At 37.5% G+C, this 20,652-nt stretch overlaps 1 protein-coding gene and 1 pseudogene across 2 annotated transcripts in view; one reads left to right on the forward strand and one right to left on the reverse strand.

The window, feature by feature from the left end:
• KIAA0825 (KIAA0825 ortholog) overlaps window positions 1-20,652 on the forward strand; it is a 239,425-nt gene that overhangs the window by 24,390 nt on the left and 194,383 nt on the right. Inside the window, exon 2 of one of the 2 annotated variants that reach the window (XM_031666300.1) lies at window positions 12,840-12,992. The exons of the other annotated variant lie outside the window; for it this stretch is intronic. The gene's annotated coding sequence lies outside the window, so the exon portion shown is untranslated. The remainder of the gene's footprint in view (window positions 1-12,839; window positions 12,993-20,652) is intronic. 2 annotated transcript variants of the gene reach the window in all.
• Window positions 223-5,072, reverse strand: LOC103885257 (annotated as a pseudogene).

Here is a 20,652-nt window from a genome sequence, read left to right on the forward strand (position 1 = left end):
GGGGGACTATACCCCGAAAAGCCACAGAGATGGAGCTGCCCAAGACTGTGGGAGCCCACCTCTTACATCAGCATGCCCTGAATGTGAGATATGGAGCCAAAGAAGATTATTTTGGAGCTTTTTTTTTTTGGTACCTATTATTTTTTATTTGAGTCAGGCCACTTAATTAAAATAAGTCCAAATGTGACACATGATAACACTCATTTTAAATAAAAACTACAATCATGATTTGACTTCTCCAAATGCATGTTCTCTCAGGTAGTCCCTCCAAGCATCCTTTGTTGACAGTGCCATAGAGTTCCATTCAAACTGAGAAATCTGAATCACATGATAGCCCAAAATTTCCAAATGTTGTCTTTTCATAGCAGATTTTCCTTTTATGTGAGGGATGTTTCTACAAAATGCTTTTGAATCCAAAAATTCCAAAGCAATCCTTTCAGCTCCTGGTGGCAGCCTTGATTCAACTATTTCAGTATTTGATTCCCAAGCCATTTCTGGTAGTTGTCCCAATGTTATATTATGGCTTCCATAAGGAAGAGATTTTTTTCCTTTATCCAAGATACACTCAAAATCTACTGTGTGGTAATAAGGCGTAAGAACCGAGACTTCTCCACAATTGATTCCTCCTAGTACCTCTGCTAACATTTTATAAATCTGCTGTTATGCTATATTCATGCCACCTATACCTTTATTATGTTGCTGACAGAAGCGGTCATGAGACCATGGAATCTAAAACTCAGGGCATTCCAAGCAGACTGATCTATTTAACTCCATAAGACGTAACTGGACTCTTGCATTTATAGATGAAGATAAAATTTCAAGTTGAGAATCCAGTCTAGCTAAGAATCTGATGTTAAAATTACCTTTATCAGATCTTCAGGAAAATATTCAAGTGTGGCCAAAGAGAAACCAAGAAACACTAACATAAGAGGATCCAATATACCTAAGTAAGAATTAAGATGTTGCATGCAAGTTCCAAAAAATTCATCCCTTTGAGGTGGATCATAGTTAAAAATGCTGAATGGAAGAGTAATATTAAGGATTCTAAAAGGATGGATTTATTTAGGTCACACTGTGGTAAAACTGCTTCAATTTGGGATATTTCCACTTCGTCCCAGTGAGAAAAAGGGAACAGGGAAATAGCAGAGACCAGAATGGACATCTCAGTTGGTACAAAACTAATTTTCAAATAATTAAGCAGTAATTCTCCAAGTTTCACAAAAAAACTCCTTACTTTGGAAATGCAGAAAAGTCAATGCTTGAGTTATCTTCAACAACTCTAGTGGTTTATAGTTATCCAAATGTTTGTGCTGAACTGAAGCAACTCTTTTAATCAGACATGAATTTCTGCTTTCCATATCTTCCATTGCTCCCAACACTACCAGGGCTTGCTCGCTGGTTGGCTCCTCTGATATCAATAACATAGTTGATTTAAGTTGTTTCTTTTCTTCAGAAGTTCCTGCAATGGGTCCCGATGCTACAAACAATTTTACAAAGCTTTCTAATAGTGGTTAATAACGGTATCTAACGTTTTGAAGAAACTGTGCCATTCTTTTTGCAACGTTGACCTCAGAAGAATCTGTGGTGTTAAAAACAAGTTCTGTTTTGTTCACCAATTGTTCTTGAAAATGTTGTGATATGAAAGAAGACATGTTGACCATCAAGACAGACAAGGAACTTAAGTCCTGTGTGGTTTCCAAGTTCCTATGAACAATATCAGTTATTTTTCCCATTAATGGACTAAAATACAAACACCGATCTGCTAAGCAAGAGGAAAATTCTGACAGCAGTTTAATATCAAACCATTCTAGCCTTCTCCATGATTCTGTAACTAGTGCTTCAATTAGTGGATCATGGGCTTCACCAGCAAATTGTTGTGTGATGTATAACACATTCACCAGTGTATTGTCATTCATTAATTTGAATTTATTTGTAGCTAAATTATGAAGAGTAAGAAATTGAGGACATAACATTTTTTAATGGCTGATATTCTGCTTTTGAAGCTTCCAAAGTATATTAAATGCACATCCCGCTTGTTTTTCTGAAAGTATGACTTTTCTAAAAGTATTATTTGATTCAATAAAATCAAATATTTGCTTCTCATCTATACACTTATTCAGCTGAATCATGAGTGGTTCACAACTGATGGGTGGAAATTGAAACATTGTCCAGGTTACAAATAGCTCTTAGATGAAGCATATTTGTAACCAATGAGTCTAGGAAAACAGATGCTTTTTCATTTACATCACAAGTTTTGTTAGGTAAACAAAATCATCTGCAACTAGTTGTCAGGTGCAATAAGCAGGGATGCAAAGAACTGTTTTTCCTCCCTGTATTTTGCTTCCATTACGATGACTGTAAACCCATTCCAATGTACAGCTTCAGCAAGATTTTCCCTCATCACGCTGCGACTTTTCTGGAGGATCCTGGGGTTATGAGAGCTCAGAAGTCAGAGTTATTCCTGGTCCCAACATGGAAGGCAGCAGTCTTGGTTGTTTCACCCAACCCTCATATCCCAGGATTTATAGCCTTTCCTCGAGAGACATCACCTTTCCCATGATAGAGCTTGCCCCCAGACGAGGAAAAAATGCCCAATGAGAGCAGCATGCACTGCGGAAATCACCTATTTTGTAGCTTTAAGATCTGCCTGCCCTGCCGGATTTGGGACTTGCGTGGGGCCTGTAACCCCATTGTTTTGGCCAATTTCTCCCATTTGGAATGGGTGTATTTACCCAATGCCTGTACCCCTACTGTATCTAGGAAGTAACTAACTTGCTTTTGATTTTATAGACTCATAGGTGGAAGGGATTTGTCTTATCTCAGATGAAACTTTGGACTGTATATTTTTGAGTTAATGCTGAAATGAGTTAAGATTTTGGGGGACTGTTGAGAGGCCTGATTGGTTTTGAAATGTGAAGACATGAGATTTGGCAGGGGCCGGGGCAGAATGGTATGTCTTAGCTGTGTCCCCACCCAAATCTCATCTTGAATTATAGCTGCCATAATTCCCACGTGTCATGGGAGGGACCCAGTGGGAGGTAATGGAATCAAGGAGGTGGGGTGGGTCTTTTCCATGCTGTTCTCATGATACTAAATAAGTCTCATGAGATCTGATGGTTTTATAAATGGGAGTTTCATTGCATGAGCTCTCTTGCCTACCACCATGTAATACATGCCTTTGTTCCTCCATCTTCCGCCATGGTTGTGAAGCCTCCCCAGCCATGTGGAACTGTGAGTCCATTAAACCTATTTTTCTTTATAAATTACCCAGTCTCAGGTATTTCTTCATAGCAGTGTGAAAATGCACTAATACAGTCTCTAATGTGAAAAACCATTTTTTCTTCTAATGTCAAGTAGTCCACTATGCATTCATATTAGAAAAAAGAAAATATAAAACTACATAGAATGTATTTGGATAACACTGATTTTACTGCTATACTTTGCTTTAGAATGAATAGATTGGGAATGATCAGTATGCTAAAGGCCAGAATGAGGCAGGCTTTTTTGGGGAGTACCTATGCCCATGCTTACTTTCAGAGTTTTGTAAACATTTAATTCATGTCTTGAAGCACATCACTTCTTTCATTTATTTCCCTTTACCCACAGTTGGATCTTTAATTAAAGACAAAGAGAATACAAAGTGGTGGCTTACACTAAAAGATAAGGAAGGGAGATTCATTGTTTCTAGAGCAAACCTTCAATTGATTGTGTTTTTTAGTCTCACTTTTTACTCCACACTCTGCCATGTATATCAGGTCATTATTTTAATTATAGCCCTCTTTGCACATATTTTAGAGTTTGGCTTTTTCTATTATATTTCTTCTGTGAATTCTCTTTCATCTGTTTGGGTTAAATTTGTGGTGATGACTCTCTCTCTTCATTTTTGTGGGTTTATATTTCTCCTCTCCATAATATAACTTCATTATCTTTTTAAGGGATATCTGGAGGGACAGAAGGAAAATGTATGCTGCTTGAGCTTCCTAACCAGAAATTTTGTTCACATAATTTTAAATAGTTTTAATGTAATGTGTACTTGCTTTTTAGTCCTGTTTTCGTCTCCTTTTAAACATTTTCTACATTACTGTCCTTTTTCATAATTGCTGTTTGCAGTAGATTATGGAAATGTTTTTTAAAGAAACTGTTTTTATTATTATGGTTATTATTATTTTAGTTACTACTTTTTTCTCTTTATGCATTCCTTTATCCCACCATCACACACATTTGCCTTTCCTTAGATAACCAATGTTACCAACATTGACAATGTGTGGAATTGTAAGTCTAATTGCTTCCTTTGTCAAATAATTGACTGAAAGCCATGAAGAAGCACAGTTTGCTCTAAAGCAGGCTGACATTGTCATCAAGAAAGCAATTTCAGTTATGTATTGATTTTACAAGAAACCTTGTGATTTCAGCTATGGGGTATAGTTGATTTGCAGTATCTCAGTAATGGCTTCCTCACATTGGCATCCTTACCTTAGTTCTTAGATTGAACGGAACCATTTTCCTCATTATAATGCCACTGTTTCCTTTTGTTTTTCAATTACCTCTCAGTGTGGCAGTTGTCCATGAGTGTTTATGTCTGTTTCTAATTAAATATCAACTAGAATTTGACTTGGGATAATGGATGTTTGTAATATTTAAGGATTTGAATACCAGACACCAGAGAAAGGCAATATGAGGACAATTAATAAATGCTATAAGAAACCATTGGAGGCTGGGTGATATGTCTCACGCCTGTAATCCCAGCACTTTGGAAGGCTGAGACGGGCAGATCACTTGAGGTCGGGAGTTTGAGACCAGCCTGGCCAACATTGCAAAACCCGTCTCTATTAAAAATACAAAAATTAGCCAGGTGTGGTGGTGCATGCCTGTAGTCCCAGTTACTCTATTGGGGAGGCTGAAGCAGGAGAATTGCTTGAACCAGGAGGCAGAGGTTGCAGTGAGCCAAGATCACACCACTCCACTCCAACCTGGGCGACAGAGTGAGACTGTCTCAAAAACACCAAAAAAGACACCATTGGAGTCCACCTCATATCCATTTCCTAGACAATCTAACCTAACCGAGAGATCATGTTGGCTGATCATAGATAACAAAATAGCCATCTATTTCTATTATTTCATCCATTTGCTGTTTGACCTTTTTTGCTTTTCTTTTTTATAGTGAGACAAGATAAGTATAGATTTTGGAAATAAAGAAATAAAGCTCATTATTTGTGCATGATGTAAAACTACAGGAAAAAATAAGAGTTATCAAATTTCCTGGATGAACACATCAACCTACCAAAATTACACACATAATACATATATACAAAAAAGGGAAAAGTTTTTGCAAAGAGATATAATCAAAATATGGAGTGCCAGGAAATAAATATAACGAGATGTACAAAACTCCCATGGGGAAAATAATAGAGCATTATTTTGTAATAGTAAGACCTCAGTAAGTGAAATTATATACAATACACGTGACTTAGAAAAACTCAATGCTATACACTTGCCCAACTTTGATAAAGATTCAAAGCATTCTCTATCAAATTCCTAACTGTCCTTGTTTTGGTGAGGAGGGTCAAACACTTGAAAAAAGATTCTAAATTTTTTTGTTTGTCTGTTTGTTTTTTTGAGACGGAGTCTCGCTCTGTTGCCCAGGCTGCAGTGCAGTGGCCGGATCTCAGCTCACTGCAAGCTCCGCCTCCCGGGTTTATGCCATTCTCCTGCCTCAGCCTCCCGAGTAGCTGGGACTACAGGCGCCCGCCACATCGCCTGGCTAGTTTTTTGTATGTTTTAGTAGAGAGGGGGTTTCACCGTGTTAGCCAGGATGGTCTCCATCTCCTGACCTTGTGATGCGCCCGTCTCGGCCTCCCAAAGTGCTGGGATTACAGGCTTGAGCCACCACGCCCGGCCAAAAGATTCTAAAATTATATGGAAAGGCAAAATATCAATAGCCAAGAATAACAATAGTAGACTCTGGTGCAGGAAAAGACAAATAGATTAGTGGAAGCTTATTAGTAAAAGGGTGGTCCATGGACCCACACCATTAGTGGCTTTACCTGGGACCTTGTTAGAAATGCAAAATTTCAGGCCCCAACCCCAAATCAACTTAATCAGAACCCATGTGTAACAAGATTTCCAGGATTCTGTTTTTTTTGTTGTTGATTGTTTTAGTTATACTTCAAGTTCTAGGGTACATGTGCACAATGTGCAGGTTTGTTACATAGGTATACATATGCCATGTTGGTTTGCTGCACACACCAACTCGTCCTTTACATTAGGTATTTCTCGTAACTCTATCCCTCTCCCAGCCCTCCACCCCCAAACAGGCCCCGGTGGTGTGTGAAGTTCCCCTTCCTGTGTCCATGTGTTCTCATTGTTCAACTCCCGCTTTTGAGTGACAATATGCAGTGTTTGGTTTTCTGTCTTTTTGACAGTTTGCTGAGAATGATGGTTTCCAGCTTCATTCCCTACAATGAAGCTGGATGGTTTCCAGCTTTATTCCCTTCATTCATGTCCCTACAAAGGACATGAACTCATCCTTTTTATGGCTGTATATGTGCTACATTTTCTTTATCCAGTCTATTATTGATGGACATATGGATTGGTTCCAAGTCTTTGATATTGTGAATAAACATACGTGTGCATGTGTCTCTATAGTACCATAATTTATAATCCTTTGGGTATATACCGAGTAATGAGTTTACTGGGTCAAATGATATTTCTTTAGTTTGAACTTTATGAACACTCACACTGTCTTCCGCAATGCTGTTCCACTCCACACTCCCACCCAACAGTGTAAAAGCATTCCTATTTCTCCACATCCTCTCCAGTATCTGTTTCACACGCTTTTTTGAGACGGAGTCTCGCGCTGTCGCCCAGGGTGGAGTGCAGTGGCCGCATCTCAGCCTCACGTTTTAATGATCGCCATTCTAACTGGCGTGAAATGGTATCTCATTGTGGTTTTGATATGCATTTCTCTGATGACCAGTGACGATGAACATTTTTTCATATGTCTGTGGCTGCATAAATGTCTTCTTTTGAGAAGTGTCTGTTCATATCCTTTGCCTACTTTTTGATGGGGATGTTTGTTTGTTTGTAAATTTGTTTAAGTTCTTTGTAGATTCTGAATATTAGCCCTTTGTCAGATGGATAGATTGCAAATAATTTCTCCCATTCTATAGGTTGCCTGTTCACTCTGATGATAGTTTCTTTTGCTGCACAGAAGCTCTTTAGTTTAATTAGATCCCATTTGTCAATTTTGGCTTTTGTTGCCATTGCTTTTGGTGTTTTAGTCAGGAAGTCTTTGCCCATGCCTATATCGGGAATGGTATTGCCTAGGTTTTCTTCTGCGGTTTTTATGATTTTAGGTCTTACATTTAAGTCTTTAATCCATCTTAAATGAATTTTTGTGTCAGGTGTAAGGAAGGGATCCAGTGTCAGTTTTCTGCATATGGCTAGCCAGTTTTCCCAGCACCATTTATTAAATAAGGGAATCCTTTCCCCATTGCTTGTTTTTGTGAGGTTTGTCAAAGATCAGATGGTTGTAGATGTGTGGTGTTACTTCTGAAGCCTCCGTTCTGTTCCATTGATCTATATATCTGTTTTGGTACCAGTAGCATGCTGTTTTGGTTACTGTAGCCTTGTAGTAGTCAGGTAGCATGATGCCTCCAGCTTTGTTCTTTTTTCTTAGGATTGTCTTGGCTATGCAGGCTCTTTTTTGATTCCATATGAACTTTAAAGTAGTTTTTTCCAATTCTGTGAAGAAAGTCATTGGTAGCTTGATGGGGATAGCATTGAATCTATAAATTACCTTAGGCAGTAAGGCCATTTTCACAAACGATTCTTCCTATCCATGAGCATGGAATATGCTTCCATTTGTTTGTGTCCTCTTTTATTTTGTTGAGCAGTGGTTTGTAGTTCTCCTTGAAGAAGTCCTTCACATCCCTTGTAACTTGGATTCCTCGGTATTTTATTCTCTTTGTAGTAATTGTGAATGGAATTTCACTCATGATTTGGCTCTCTGTTTTTCTGTTCTTGCTGTATAGGAATACTTGTGATTTTTGCACGTTGATTTTATATCGTGAGACTTTGCTGAAGTTGCTTATCAGCTTAAGGAGATTTTGGGCTGAGACAGTGGGGTTTTCTATGTATATAGTCATGTCATCTGCAAACAGGGACAATTTGACTTCCTCTTTTCCTGCTTGAATTCTCTTTATTTCTTTCTCTTACCCAGCTGCCCAGGCCAGAACTTCCAATACAATGTTGAATAGGAGTGGTGAGAGAGGGCATCCTTGTCTTGTGCTGGTTTTCAAAGGGAATGCTGCCAGTTTTTGCCATTCAGTATGATATTGGCTTTGGGTTTGTCATAAATAGCTCTTATTATTTTCAGATACATTCCATCAAATCCTAGTTTATTGAGAATTTTTAGCATGAAAGGCTGTTGAATTTTTTTGAAGGCCTTTTCTGCATCTATTGAGATAATCATGTGGTTTTTGTCATTGGTTCTGTTTATGTGATGGATTACATTTATTGATTTGCATATGTTGAACCAGCCTTGCATTCCGGGGATGAAGGTGACTTGATGATGATGGATAAGCTTTTTGATGTGCTGTTGGATTCAATTTGCCAGTTTTTTATTGAGGATTTTAGCACTGATGTTCATCAGGGATATTGGCCTAAAATTCTCTTTTATTGTTTTGTCTGCCAGGCTTTGGTATCAGGATGATGCTGGCTTCATAAAAAAGAATTAGGGAGGATTTCCTCTTTTTCTATTGATTGGAATAGTCTTCAAAAGAATGGTACCAGCTCCTCTTTGTACCTCTGATAGAATTCAGCTGTGAATCTGTCTGGTCCTGGAGTTTTTTTGGGGAGTAGCCTATTAATTATTGCCTCAATTTCAGAACCTGTTTGATATTGGTCTACTCAGAGATTCAGCTTCTTCCTGGTTTAGTCTTGAGAGGGTGTATGTGTCCAGGAATTTATCTATTTCTTCTGGATTTTCTAGTTCATATGTGTAGAGGTGTTTATAGCATTCTCTGATGGTAGTTTATATTTCTGTGGTATTGGTGGTGATATCCCTTTTATCATTTTTTATTGCATCTATTTGATTCTTCTCTCTTTTCTTCTTTATTAGTCTGGCTAGTGGTCTATCTATTTTGTTGATCTTTCAAAAAACCAGCTCCCAGATTCGTTGATTTTTTGAAGGGTTTTTTGTGTCTCTATCTCCTTCAGTTCTGCTCTGATCTTAGTTATTTCTTGTCTTCTGCTAGCTTTCGAATTTATTTGTTCTTGCTTCTTTAGTTCTTTTAATTGTGATGTTAGGGTGTCGATTTTAGATCTTTCCTGCTTTATCTTGTGGGCATTTAGTGCTGTAAATTTCCCACTACACACTGCTTTAAATGTGTCCCTGGGATTTGGGTACGTTATGACTTTTTTCTCATTGGTTTCAAAGAACATCTTTATTTCTGCCTTCATTTCATTATTTACCCAGTAGTCATTCAGTAGCAAGTTGTTCAGTTTCCATGTAGTTTTGTGGTTTTCTTAATCCTGAGTTCTAATTTGATTACACTGTGGTATGAGAGATAGTTTATTGTGATTTCTGTTCTTTTACATTTGCTGAAGTGTGTTTTACTGCCAATTATGTGATCAATTTTAGAGTAAATGTGATGTGGTACTGAGAAGAATGTATATTCTGTTGATTTGGGGTGGATATCTATTAGACCTACTTGGTCCAGAGCTGAATTCAAGTCCTGAATATCCTTGTTAATTTTGTGTCTCATTGATCTGTCTGATATTGACAGCAGAGTGTTAAAGTCTGCCATTATTATATGGGAGTCTACGTCCTTTTGTAGGTCTCTAAGAACTTGTTTTATGAATCTGGGTGCTCCTGTATTGGGTGCATATATATATATATATATATATATATATATATAAAATAGCTCTTCTTGTTGAATTGATCCCTTTACCATTATGTAATGGCCGTCTTTGTCTCTTTTGATCTTTGTTTTGGTTTAAAGTCTGTTCTATCAAAGGCCAGGATTGCAATCCCTGCTTTTTTTTTTGCTTTTCATTTGCTTGGTAGATCTTCCTCCATCCCTTTATCTTGAGCCTATGTGTGTCTTTGCACATGAAATGAATCTCCTGAATACAGCACACCAATGGGTCTTGACTTTTTATCCAATTTTCCAGTCTGAGTCATTTAATTGTGGCATTTAGCACATTTACATTTAAGTTTTATATTGTTATGTTTGAATTTGATCCTGTCATTATGATGCTAGCTGGTTATTTTGCCCATTAATTGATGCAGTTTCTTCACAGCATTGATGGTCTTTACAATTTGGCATGTTTTTGCAGTGGCTGGTACCAGTTGTTCCTTTCCATGTTTAGTGCTTCCTTCAGGAGCTCTTGTAACGCAGGCCTGGTGGTGACAAAATCTCTCAACATTTGCTTGTCTGTAAAGGATTTTATTTCTCCTTCCCTTATGAAGCTTAGTTTGACTGGATATGAAATTCTGGGTTGAAATTTATTTTCTTTAAGCATGTTGAATATTGGCCCCCACTCTCTTCTGGCTTGTAGGGTTTCTGCAGAGAGATCCGTTGTTAGTCTCACAGACTTCCCTTTGTGGGCAACCCGAGCTTTCTCTCTAGCTGTCCTTAACATTTTTTCCTTCATTTCAAACTTGGTGAATCTAACGATTATGTGTCTTGGGGTTGCTCTTCTCGAGAAGTATCTATGTGGTGTTCTCTGTATTTCCTGAATTTGAATGTTGGCCTGCCTTGCTAGGTTGGGGAAGTTCTCCCAGATAATATCCCAAAGAGTGTTTTCTAATTTGTTTCCATCCTCCCGGTCTCTTTCAGGTACACCAGTCAAACGTAGATTTGGTCTTTTCACATAGTCCCATATTTCTTGGAGGCTTTGTTCATTTCTTTTCACTTTTTTCTCTAATCTTGTCTTCTCACTTTATTTCATTAATTTGGTCTCCAATCACTGATCACCTTTCTTGCACTTGATCAAATTGGCTATTGAAGCTTGTGTATGCTTCATGAAGTTCTCATACTGTGGTTTTCAACTCTGTCAGGTCATTTAAGCTCTTCTCTACACTGGTTATTCTAGTTAGCCATTCGTCTAACCTTTTTTCAGGGTTTTTATCTTCCTTGTGATAGAACATGCTCCTTTAGCTCAGAGAAATTTGTTATTACCGACCTTCTGAAGCCTACTTCTGTCAGCTCGTCAAACTCATTCTCCCCCCAGTTTTGTTTCCTTGCTGGTAAGGAGTTGTGTTCCTTTGGAGGAGAAGAGGCATTCTGGCTTTTGGAATTTGCAGCCTTTCTGCTCTGATTTCTCCCCATCTTTGTGGTTTTATCAACCTTTGGTCTTTTATGTTAGTGACATATGGATGAGATTTTGGTGTGGATGTCCTTTTCGTTGATGTTGATGGTATTCCTTTCTGTTTGTTAGTTTTCCTTCTAACAAACAGGCCCCTCAGCTGCAGATCTGTTGGAGTTTGCTGGAGGTCCACTCCAGGCCCTGTTTGCCTGTGTATCACCAGTGGAGGCTGCAGAACAGCAAATATTGCTGCCTGATCCTTCCTCTGGAAACTTCATCCCAGATGGGCACCCGCCTGTGTGAGGTGTCTGTCAGCCCCTACTGGGAGGTATGTCCCAGTCAGGCTACACGGGGATCAGGGACCCACTTGAGGAGGCAGTCTTTCCATTATTGGAGCTCAAACGCCATGCTGGGAGAACCACTGTTCTCTTCAGAGCTGTGAGGCAGGGACGTTTAAGTTTGCAGAAGCTGTCTGTTGCCTTTTGTTCAGGTATTCCCTGCCCCCAGATGTGGAATCTAGAGAGGCAGTAGGCCTTGCTTAGCTGTGGTGGGCTCCACACAGTTCGAGCTTCTGGGCCGCTTTGTTCACACTATGAGCATAGAACCACCTACTGAAGCCTCAACAATGGCCGACATTGCTCCCACTGCCAAGCTCTAGCATCCCAGGTCAATCTCAGACTGCTGCGCTAGCAGCAAGCAAGGCTTCTTGGTTGTGGGACCCACCTAGCCAGGCACAGGAGGGAATCTCCTGGTCTGCCAGTTGCGAAGACCATGGGAAAAGCACAATATTTGGACATGAGTGTACCATTCCTTCAGGTACAGACACTCATGGCTTCCCTTGGCTAGGAAAGGGAAATACCCTGACCCCTTGCACTTCCTGGGTGAGGTGACACCCCACCCTGCTTTGGCTCACCCTCCATGGGCTGCACCTACTGTCCAACCAATCCCAATAAAGTGAACCAGGTACCTCAGTTGGAAATGCCGAAATCACCTGTCTTATGCGTCAATCTCACTAGGAGCTGTAGACCGGAGCTGTTCCTATTTGGCCATCTTGGAAGCGCCTCCCCAAGGAATCTGTTTTTAACAGGATCACTCAGAAGAGTGGGGAAAAGATGGTTTTAATAAATAATTTGGAGCAAATAGTAACTAAACAAGAAAAAAAGTATTTGGATTGAATAACATTGCTTGTTTTATGTGGTGCAACTGCATGTTACTGTCTTCATGATACATTTCTTTAGGAGTGATAAATTTTTAATGAAAATAGAAGGAATGTTTTAAATATGCATTTTCCAAGGTGCCCCTATTACCTGTGTTGCTACAATCTATGGACTATCTTATTAATAAGCTTTTCTTAGGTATGTAATCTTCAGGATGTCTTTGTGTATTTCCAACATCTCTTCTTCCTGACTCAAGCCCATATGTCATGGTTTAATGATAGTACTGTAACTAGTAATCTGGGCAACTAATGTGAATATGCCCTCTATCCCATTGTGGCAGTGATAAAGCTTTGTCCAATCATTTTTCAGGTACGTTTTACATACTTTGGAAAAAAAAAAAAAAACTTTGCTGAAGGTACTAGAGAAGAGACAGTTCTGCTGACAACCCTTGAGAAAATAATTTTCTACCTCCTTAGGATTAGAAGACCAGTTCATTCTTAGTGTCTTCTGAAATAAAATTAGGTAAGAAATGTTTTTCTTCTTATTTTGCATAATTTGTACTGTGCTTACTCAATTTCCTTGAAAGCTTCTATAATTCTCTTCCTTTGGCCTCTAAGAGAATACAGTTAGCATTCTCCTTTAGGAAGTCAGTGTGCCAGCCAGCTATCAGCTTTATGATTTACCTGATCTCCAATGTTAGGGAAAGCACAATTCGATTTTTAACCAAGTCTTCTACACAACACTGCAGCAGGGCCACCAGCATCTCTCTTTATGTTCCTTTCTTTGAAATTCCCCATTCTATGCAAACGGTATACTTTTATTTTTAAATTCTTCATGTGAGATGAAACCACCACTAACTGACTTTACTTGTCTTTAGTTCAAAATCAATGAATTGAATGAAATAATTAGTATTTTTGTTACCCTTTCTTATTTCTAGGAAATAAAATACCACTGCTTGTTTAACTTGTGACTTGTCTAAACATGTTGAAAGCATTGACTATAAGGCATAACACTCAGACTCTGAAAGGAACTGTGACAAGTTCAGTCAAAAGGGAAAAGAGGAATAATTTATAAAAGGCGCTGCAGATAATGATGCCAGCCAGTTATTTTAAAATGCATCCATCTCACCTTTTAATGAATTAGATTTGTCAACAGCAAATGTTTTATGCACTACTTCTAATAAAAGTGGCATGCTAGGAATGCAGTGCTTTGAGGTTGGCTTCTTCAAAGCTTTAGAGTATCTTCAATCCAAAGATATTTTTTAAATAATAGATATTAAAAAGTATATTTAAATATTATTAAGGTTGTGACACAAACACCAATGACAAAATTCAGGAGTTTCAAAGCAGAGGCTGACATGCTATCACAATTTCACATTAGAACTGTTTTTTAAATTAGGAGTATAACAGACTGATTTGGGGATTGTGTGTCAGTTTAACTTTAAATTCTCTGGTTGTTTTGGTTGGTGTCACAACCTTAATGTCAACTTTTCAAATAGGTTTCTACATTTCCTTTGGTTCGGGGTCATTAAAAAATGCATGTGATAAATCCAAGAGGCATAAATAGGTCATACAGAAGTGGAATTCCTTGCTCCTCTGGAGGTGAGAGACAGCTAATTTATAAATGGAAAACAGTTAGCTTAGGCATTTTCATTAAATTTATGTTTTTCAGTATTTGATTAAGAAAAATGTAAACTCAAATAACAAGACATGATGTTGGTATATTTCTGTTGAAATTCTATTCCTCTTGTACCTCTAATCCTAATGATTTGATCTTGTTGGTGTTATCACCTCTATAGATACAAAGAACCTCATATTTCACTATTGATATTTTTTTCACTAAGAGCACATGTTTAATTTCATTTTGTGAATGCTTATTTGATATAATTGAGTACAGGTAAGCCCTGTCTTGGAAAGTACATCTGGCAATCCTTTATATAAAGCATTGTTATGCAGAGTTTTTGGTAAAATCTTACTATTTTAAAATAACACTTGTCATAGAAAGTAAAATGAAAGTAAAATCCTATGTGTTGTGTATTTTTTAAAAAACCTAGTACCACAGCAGACAAAGGAGCAGCCAGGAACACCAATCTGTAGGGAAAGAGAAAGGGCAGAGAGGAAAGAATAATCCACTTACCCAGATCCCTCCCTTTTCCTTGATTCTTATCTGTCATGATTTTACTTGGCAGGTCTGTATTGCCTATGTTGAATCTAGTTTTGATTTAGAAAAATAAATGTAATAGAATTTGTACCACAATTTTTTTTTAATCACCTATGTTGGAAAAATAAAAGATAAAGGGGTAGGCAAATTATTTATTGACCTTTTCTTGCTGACTCTTAAAGATAGCCACCAACCAAAAACACTTTCTAGCTCTCATCTTCTTGATTGAAACACCTGGCTCTGGTTTTAATCAATGACTGGGTAAACATTAGTTTTTCTTTTCTAATGTACTCCATTCTTTCTATGTCTTTATTTTTCAACAGTGTTGAAATACATTTCTTAGAGTTTTCATTTGGGAAGTTACTATGAAATTTTATCTTCATTTCTGGTGCTAACTCTACTTTTCCTACACATTAGCTTCTCTGATTTGGGGTTATTATTCAATCACTACATTTTTGATAAATAATATTCTTTTACGTTTCAGTTCTCAAAGGCAGGAAGTAATTGTGCTGCATTGTATTATAGTTTGAATATGTGTACAGTTGTCTATGAAGGCATTGATTAAATCCTCTGAATTTATTTAAACTGTAGCAGTGTTCTTCCTTGAACAAATATTTTAAATCATTGTTATTGTTGATATTAATACTAGTACTGACATATATTTCGTTGAAATAAAATTTTTTAAACTACAATGGCTTTTTCAAAGTTCAGAGGAAGCTATTCAAATAAATGAATTGGAACTCAGTGTGTACCTGCAATATAGAAAAGTTTTCTGGCATAGAAACAAAATATGCTCTTTAAATATCGTAGACCAAACCAGCTTTATGCAAATTCATTTAGAGCACTTTCAGATTTATGTATTTAATAAAGCTGGATGGTGGTTCTAACTTACGTATTTAATGTCCTTCATTGTACAGTGATGTTCTTGTGACTGCCTGGAAAAGAATGATGACATTTTATTTAGTGTTTCTGCTAGATCAATCAATTCTATAAATGGCTTTCTAATGGGATACAATATATGCTTTTAATATTTTTCAATAATACTGAGAGATAACCTTTATTGAGTTCTTTCTATGTGCTAAGACTGTTCTATGTACTATCTATGGATTATCCCATGTAATCCTGGTAACAACCCTTTAATGCTCTCACTCTTTTACGGATATAGTAGAGGTATATGAGGAGAAGGTTATACAACTAGTAAGTAATGGAGCTGGTACTGAAACATCAGCAGTGTGTTGCCAGGCACGGTGGCTCACGCCTGTAATCCCAGCACTTTGGGAGGCCAAAGCGGACGGATCACAAGGTCAGGAGTTCAAGACAGCCTGGCCAACATAGTGAAACCCTGTCTCTACTAAAAATACAAAAATTAGCTGGGTATGGTGGCACATGCCTGTAGTCCCAGCTACTGGGGAGGCTGAGGCAGGAGAATCGCTTGAACCCAGGAGGCAGAGGTTGCAGTGAGCTGGGACCATTCCATTGTACTCCAGCCTGGGTGACAGAGTGAGACTCCTTCTCAAAAAAGAAGAAAAGAAACATAAGCAGTGTGACTCCAGAGTTTGAACTCTGAACCTTTCCTACTCAAAATATGATCTTCAGGCCAGCGGTGTTACCATCACCCAGGAACTTGCTACAAATGCAGAATCTCAGAGCTGCTGAAAATCTGCATTTTTAACAATGTACTTAGGTGACCAGCACATGAAAAATTGAGAAGCACAGCTGTAAACCACTATACTATTCTGCCCTTAAATTCAGAATTAAGTATCTTTTAAAACACATTTTTATTTTTCTGTATGATGCTGAATTCCTATTTGATGCTAATTTTGGAATTCCTGTCATATTTCAAGTCCTTTATAATGAGATCTAGCAACTAAACATAAACAGGGATGCAAGGTAGTCACAATTTATCTTAAAATCAATTGTATAAAGAACAGAAAAAAAAAAAAAAAAACCAAACCATAAACAGAAAGCATTTATATAGAGGCAGGTAATTGTTCCAACATCTAAGACTTTCTTAAAATCCTAGTGTAGCCCACTGTCTTTGAATGTAGATTCTGGAGACAGGCTGCCTGGTTTTGAAACTCACCTCCTATTTCTAGCTGTGGAATCTCAGGAAAATTATGTAATTCTATACCTCAGCATCCTCATCTGGGAAATAAGGTCTAAAGCCACAGTCTACAGAATTGTTGTAAGGATTAAATTAGTTAATGCATATAAAGGATTTAGAAAGAAACCTCTAATGAGATAAGTGAATAAATATTAACCACTGTTCTTAGCTATTATTTCCATCTTTGAATTGAATAGATTCACATCTCATACTTCTTGGCTATCTATTGGCAAGAAGTTGACAAGTACTTTTCGTTAGCAGAGCTCACCACATAAAGGGATATCTTTGCTGTTAAGAGTCCAAACCACAAACCTCAGTTTTTGTATTTTCTGAAAACTGTCTTCCTGTGGCACTTTCTCTGTTCATGAGTTCTACTAAATGCCACTTGATTATGATACTTAACCAGTTAAGTTTAGTGTAATTAGTTCAAAGTGTTCAAAGTCAAAATGGAATGTGTTAACAGTATATTATAATTTTAAATATACGTACTTCTAAACTAAGTAAAAATTAATGAGTATGCGAGTCCATTTGGTCAGCCTCTTAGGTAAGTAATACAGAAAAATTAGATAAAGAATATTTGTTTAAAGATTGAATGGACTGAAATCTGGTTTGTTTCTTTCTGGATGAACATAATTCTGAAATGATCATGATAGTCTTTAGGGGAATGATGGTTTGGTGTACAAGTACACACCTAACAACTTTTCAGAAATATACCTATGTGTGAAGTGAGCTGGCATGTTTTTGAAAAGTACCACTTTGAAAGCTGATTTGTAAAATGCATTGAGATAAAAATGCTTAGTTAAAAGGATGCCCTGGGAAACTTTTCAATTGCCAAAGAGAGTTTAATTCACTAGATCTGGGGTGGGGCACAGGTATCTGAATTTTTAACAAGTATCCCTGGTATTTTGGCTTACATTAGTTTTGGACTACACTTTGAAATACCCTGCAGTAAAGGTAAAGACATGTATTGAAATAAGCTTTTGTTGACTTCACATTCATTTTTGCAGTGTTGTCCTCCTTGGTACTGTTTTTGTCCATCCCGTGACCCGACTTTATCTATCCTTTGTCTCTTTTCCCATTCTCTGTTAGTAGATCCCAACCCTTCATTTTCTGCTTTTTTTTTTTTTTTTTTTTTTTTTTACCTTTTTCTTAAATATATCTCTTCTGGATTTTTCAATCATAGCTTTACGGATGGTTCTATAAAATGATCATAAATGTCTCCTTTTAATCTAAAAATCTCTAAGCCAAACTACAGATGCTGAAATCAACTTAGAAGATATAGGCAGCATTAAAAAAAAAAAAATGAAAAGGAATAGAATAGAAAATGTAAGAGCAAGTGTTTAGGGTAAGTGAAGCTTTCTTTTAAGATATGTGTGTAGACACATACATTAAATTGCTGTGCATCTTTTAAACCAGTGGGTCATTATCCAGTAAATTCAACAAAAAAATTTTTTAAGGAGAGTTAAGTTTTTTCTTTTAATTATAACTAAAATCTTGGTCACCTCATTTATTAGCTCTGTAACTTACATATTTAAGGAGATGTTAGTAGACAACTATTATAATTTATAAATGTAAGGTGCCGTTATTGAGTAAATGGATTCTTCCGTGAGTAGATGTGTCTCTTCTCTCACCAAGTAATGAAGCAGCAATGTAAGTTAGTTTAATTTTATTACTGTATGTGTACTAGTCTACTTGTTGTTGCTCTTAACAGAATACCTAAAACTGGACAATTTATAAAGAAAAGGAATGTATTTCTTGCAGTTCTGGAACTGAGAAGTCCAGGATCAAGAGGCCACATCTGGTGAGAGCCTTCTTGTTTGTGGGGACTCTCTACAGAGTCCAGAGGTGATGCAGGCTATCACATAGTGAGGGGGCTGAGCATGCTTGTTCAAATCTCTCGTTCTCTTATAAAGCCACCGTCCCCCTCCCATTAATCTATCAACCCATTAATCTAGTAATCCGTAATTCATGCATGGATTACTCCATTCATGAGGGCTTTGCTCTCATGACCCAATCACCTCTTTAAGGCCTCACCTCTCAATACTGCCACATTGAGGATTAAATTTCAACATCAGTGTTGGAGGGGACAAATATTCAAACCATAGCAACATGATTCACTGCTATAAATGCTAATTCTCTTATTCACGTTGTGTTTATTTTGTGTATATGTTAAGGTTTTTTTAAAGATTAAAAAATAATACTTTGTTATGATTGGCTACATCTTAGTCTCATGAACTACACTGTGACATCCTGAGCACTATCTTTTCTCATGCACTTCTCTCACATATCACCTTCCTCTGTATTCTGAACATTTCCACTTATATGGCCTACTCAAAATCATTATCTGTAACACTAATTTGCTATGCCTTCTTACCAGTATTTTCCTCCTAAGTTGTTAAAAATCTATTCATAAGCTACCATTCTGTCATTCAGATTAAACATCAATAATTTTCTTTGTAATAATTTATCCCCTACTACATAAACTTCTTATAGTCTCATCTTTCTATTCTGGTCTATCCTGGGGCTCTGGCCTGCAGAAATCCATATGGGCAAACATAGTAGTCACTCACTCCTCAGCCAAAGGCAGGCATGTGTATGCAATGTATGGTACCTATGGCTGCCTTTAGCAAGACCATGAAAGCCTTTGATATCAAATATGCATTGCATGGACAATGTCCATCTCTTTATTTTAGTCACCACTGTTATAATTGGTCTTCTTCCACACTGATTTTTATTGCTCAGGGAGAACCATACTTTGGCTTTACCATTGCTAGTTTCTAATTATGTAATCCACAATCTTTTTGCCTCTTAACATGATTTTGTAATTTTCACATGTGCCCTGTTTAGTTTCTCTGGTGATTTGGGCCTAAAGCCCAAACGTGTTTGTGCCTGAACATGTAACAGCGGCCTGGTTTTATCTGAGCTGTAATCGTCTGCCTCACTCAGTGGCCCTAAGCTATCTATCATATCCTGGATAGTCATTTCAGATCTATGTTTGTTTGTTTTTTTTCCTCATGGCCACATCCTCTTCCTATTTATCATCACCTTTATATCTGCTGATTAACTGTCTTCCTAATTGATTTTCTTCTGTCTGTTCTCTCACCCCACACCAAACCATCTTAACACTTTGTTTTATAAATATTTATAAAACACTAGTCATGCACTGCCTAAGTAAAAAAAAATTATGATGCCCTGTTATCTATAGGATAAAGTCCAAATATTTTCCTCCTGGAGAGAAAAAACAAGGGCCTTAAAATATCTGGCCATAGCATACTTCTTCAATTTTATCTTTCACTATTTTCATCCATGAATTTTCTGCTCTGGTTCTCCAAAACAGTTCCATTTATGCTCCAGGGATGTTCTCATCATTTTAATTACAGGGGCCGCCAGTTGATGGTAGTCCATGAAACTGGAGCAGGTAGCTGTGAATGGGGTTTAGGAGTGGGATCCTAGTACACAGAAATTTCAAGATGAGAACCAGAGCCAGGTATAGTAGCTCATACTTGTAATTCTAGCTATTTGTGAAGCTGAGGCAGGATGATTGCTTGAGTTTAAAAAGTTCAAGGCTGCAGTGAGCTTATAGTGGCACCACTGAACTCCAGCCAGGGTGACAAAGTGAGACCTTGTCTCTAAAAAGACAAACAAACAAAAATTAATTTTAAAAAATGAAGACCTAATTATATATTGGCAATAATCAAGTTAGTAAGAGGTGAGGTTGTGGAACAGCAGGGAGATAAGCAGACTGACTCATTATCTACTTCTCAAGTTAATGTCTGGGGCTTCTTATGTCCTTTTTTTTTTTTTTTTTTTTTTTGAGATGGAGTCTCACACTGTCACCCTGGCTGGAGTGCAATGGCATGATCTTGGCTTATTGCAACCTCTGCCTCCTGGGTTCATAAGACGCTCCTGCCTCAGCCT

The sequence above is a fragment of the Papio anubis genome, chromosome 5 (assembly GCF_008728515.1).
Source record: "Papio anubis isolate 15944 chromosome 5, Panubis1.0, whole genome shotgun sequence".
In the NCBI taxonomy this organism is placed as follows: domain Eukaryota; kingdom Metazoa; phylum Chordata; class Mammalia; order Primates; family Cercopithecidae; genus Papio; species Papio anubis.